Below are 4,181 nucleotides of genomic sequence, written 5' to 3' on the forward strand. Positions count from 1 at the left end.
CTACTCCACTTCAGGCACAATGATATTTCAGCATCCTCAACTCTCTAGGTTATTTCCAACATTGGAGCTTAGGACATGTAACACTGTTCTCATTATAGTTGCTTTTCATCTGTTGTATCTCAGCTAGAATATGATTAACCTTTATAAAGACCTTTAATTATTGTTCACTATATACTCTCCCTCTTATTTTCCATCACAGTTCCCTGTGCTTTTTTTTTTATTAGCATGGATCACAGATTATTATTACCTTATTGTGTGTGTGCAAAGTCACTTCAGTCGTGTCCGACTGTTTGTGACCCTCTGGACGTAGCCCGTCAGGCTCCTCTAGCCATTGGATTCTCCAGGCAAGACTACTGGAGTTAGTTGCCATTTCCTTCTCCAGGGGATCTTCCTTACCTGGGGATTGAATCCAGGCTTCTTAAGAATCCTGCATTGGCAGGTGGGAATTTTACCACTAGCACCACCTGGGAAGTTGTTCAATTTTTAAATGACTGGCTGTATAATATACAACGTGAATGCAGCAGCACTTTTATACTAATTTTTTTTCCCTTTACTGATGCTTTATTCTCTGGCTCACAGTATAGAGCCTGCCACAAAGTAGGTCCTCGATAAAGATGGATTGGATAAAAAGAGTTATTGCAACTAAAAACTTTATTAGTTTATTAATAACTAATTATTTATTAGTTATTAATTAATAATAAACTAAATAAATAAAGTATTTATGTTTATTAATAACTTTATTGCAACTAATACATTTATTGGATAAATTTACCCAATATATTAAAAAATAGATTGGATAAAGTTATTACAACTAAACTGGAGATACAATTTTATCATCCCCAGCCCCACTCTTACAGGCAGAAAACATTAAGTATTAGATAAAAAGAAAGAAAATTTTCCTATGGATAATTGGGGAAATAAGTGATAAATTCATTTGTCTTGCAGCAAAATGACAGGGCTAATATTTTATTATTCTTTATTGGCAAAAGTTCCATAATGGTTCTGAAGCTATGTTTTTTCTCCTTGTTACATCTTCCTGACCCCAAATATTTCATTGGTCTAACAGTATCTTTACACAGAAATATTCTGTTGAGATTTGGTGGAACATCACAGGGAATATAATTAAGCAAGGGTCAGTCTTGGACACACTCCAAATTCATGACTTAGTTTATCTGATTAGAAAGCATAAGATCCCATGATCTTTGCCTCTGTCAGGGAGATGATGCTATCATCTTTAAAACTTATTATACCATTTTTAGGAGTTGCAACAACTATTTCAATAATGAGCTCTTAAAATATCAGTACATTTATTTTGCTATACTGACACAATAGAAAAAGGTAGGGGGAAAACCTGTGCCGTATATATTCTTTATTGAAGTTACAGGAAAACTGTTTAGTTACTAGAGCAATTTCCTTTTCAAAAAAGTTGTTAACTTAATGACATAGATTTGTGTGCTGTTTTAATTATCTTAAGCTCAGAAAAGTATTATTCCTGTTTGTAATGCGGAATTTTGGGGGGATTCTTTTAAAATATTTCTAAAACGTGAGTAATAACAATTTTCTGAAATATTTAGAAGATTCTGTGAAGAAAATGGGCTGACATAGTCATGTGAAATCAAATATATTTTTAGGAATAATGCAGATTTTTGTCCTTGGTGGTCACACTGTATTGAAGACATTTCTACATCTTTATGAGATAGTTGAAAAGGCTCCTTGGTGATTGTGAACAGGAATCTGAAAGGTAAATTTATAACAGTTAATAGTAGATGCCAGATTTTTCAGTTTCATAAATTAATTTACTATGTAGGAAATTGCAAACTGGATTTATAAGAATTGAGAAGTTGAAAACCTTTTTCTGGAATCACAAGATTTTTGAAGTGAACTAGTTAAAATTCAATTTATCTCAACAAAAAATGTACAATTTTGAGAAAATTTAATAAGCCTGTTTCTTTTTTTAATTAAAGTAACAAAATATTTTGTTTATTTTTAAATATAAATTTATTTATTTTAATTGGAGGTTAATTACTTTACAATAGCCTGTCTCTGTAAAAAAAAAAATGAAGTTACCAGTATTTCTTACTGTGAAGACTAAATTTTATACAATAAATGTGGTTTTATAAGTGCACAGAGTACATACACTTATACATATACATATGGAGATATACATCAGTGTAAGCACGGAGATTTGTTTATCCCTAAGTCATATCCAAAGCTTATACATATACATATGGAGATATACACATCAGTGTAAGCATGGAGATTTGTTTATCCCTAAGTCATATCCAAAGCTTTGCCACCCCATGGACTGTAGTCCATCAGGCTCCTCTATGCATCAGATTTCCCAGGCAAGAATATTGAGGTGGGTTACCTTTTCCTTCTCCAGTGGATCTTCCCAACCCAGGAGTTAAACCCCTGTCTCCTGCTTACAGGGAGATTCTTTACCACTGAGCCATCTGAGAAGTCCAAGCACAGAGATAACATCTAACATATAGTTTGGCATAAAAATGATAGGTATTCTTACAATGCTAATATGGCCTTTTATTAAACTATTCTGTACCACATAATGAGACGAAGAACATTTAGGAAGGAATAGGTTAATTGTGGAATATTGAAAATGTATTTATTCAATAAATTTAGTAAATATGATTAAACTTTATTTAATAAATATTAAATAGATATCAGTTTGTATATGTCAGTTAGGTAGTTGCATACACATCAGTTCAGTTCAGTTCAATTCAGTCGTTCAGTCGTGTAAGACTCTTTACGACCCCATGAATTGCAGCACACCAGGCCTCCCTGTCGATCATCAACTAATGGAGTTCACTCAAGCTCATGTTCGTTGAGTCAGTGATGCCATCCAGCCATCTCATTCTCTATCGTCCCCTTCTCCCCCGGCCCCATCCCTCCCAGCATCAGGGTCTTTTCCAATGAGTCAACTCGTTGCATGAGGTGGCCAAAGTATTGGAGATTCAGCTTTAGCATCAGTCCTTCCAATGAACACTCAGGACTGATCTCCTTTAAAATGGACTGGTTGGACCTCCTTGCAGTCCAAGGGACTCTCAAGAGTCTTCTACAACACCATACTTCAAAAGCATCAATTCTTCAGCATTCAGCTTTCTTCACAGTCCAACTTTCGCATCCATACATGACCACTGGAAAAACCATAGCCTTGACTAGACCGACCTTTGACGGCAAAGTAATGTCTCTGTTTTTGAATATGCTATCTAGGTTGGTCATACTTTCCTTCCAAGGAGTAAGAGTCTTTTAATTTCATGGCTGCAATCACCATCTGCAGTGATTTTGGAGCCCCCCAAAAATAAAGTCTGACACTCTTTCCACTGTTTCCTCATCTATTTCCCATGAAGTGATGAGACTGGATGCTATGATCTTCGTTTTCTGAAAGCTGATCTTTAAGCCAACTTTTTCCACTCTCCTCTTTCACTTTCATCAAGAGGCTCTTTAGTTCCTCTTCACTTTCTGCCATAAGGGTGGTGTCATTTGCCTATCTGAGGTTATTGCTATGTTTCCTGGCAATCTTTATTCCAGCTTGTGCTTCTTCCAGTCCAGCGTTTCTCATGATATACTCTGCATGTAAGTTAAATAAGCAGGGTGACAATATACAGCCTTGAAGTACTCCTTTTCCTATTTGGAACCAGTCTGTTGTTCCATGCCCAGTTCTACACATATTTATTCCTAAATTTGTCCTTCCGACTTTGAATGTGTAAGTTACCTTCAGTGATTCTTTACTTAAATATTTCACTTTTATGATTTTATACCTGGTTCATCTTTTCATGGAATTCCCTATTTATCTACTCTTATTATCTCACTTTTCCTATAAAACTCAGCTGAAGTATTGTTTTCTTTGAGAAACCTTCCCAGATCCTGAGTTGATTTAGATATTCTGGAAATGTGAACCATTATCCATATGAATATATTTATAGTAGCACTTATAAAATTGGTTGGTATGGTCTGATCCCTCATTATACATCTAATCACTGAGAATAGTGAAACATTCTTATCTGATTTTGTAATCCTAATGTAAGGTTTAACACATTGAATGAATAAAATACGTTAAGCCTATTATCATGTAAAGGTGTTTTTAACTTTTTGCTTTGATTTACAGGTAAACTGTTCCTCATATCTGAAGTCAGCACCTATAAGCAATAGATGGAACCAAGGAA

Source organism: Ovis canadensis, chromosome 15 (genome assembly GCF_042477335.2).
Source record: "Ovis canadensis isolate MfBH-ARS-UI-01 breed Bighorn chromosome 15, ARS-UI_OviCan_v2, whole genome shotgun sequence".
NCBI lineage: Eukaryota > Metazoa > Chordata > Mammalia > Artiodactyla > Bovidae > Ovis > Ovis canadensis.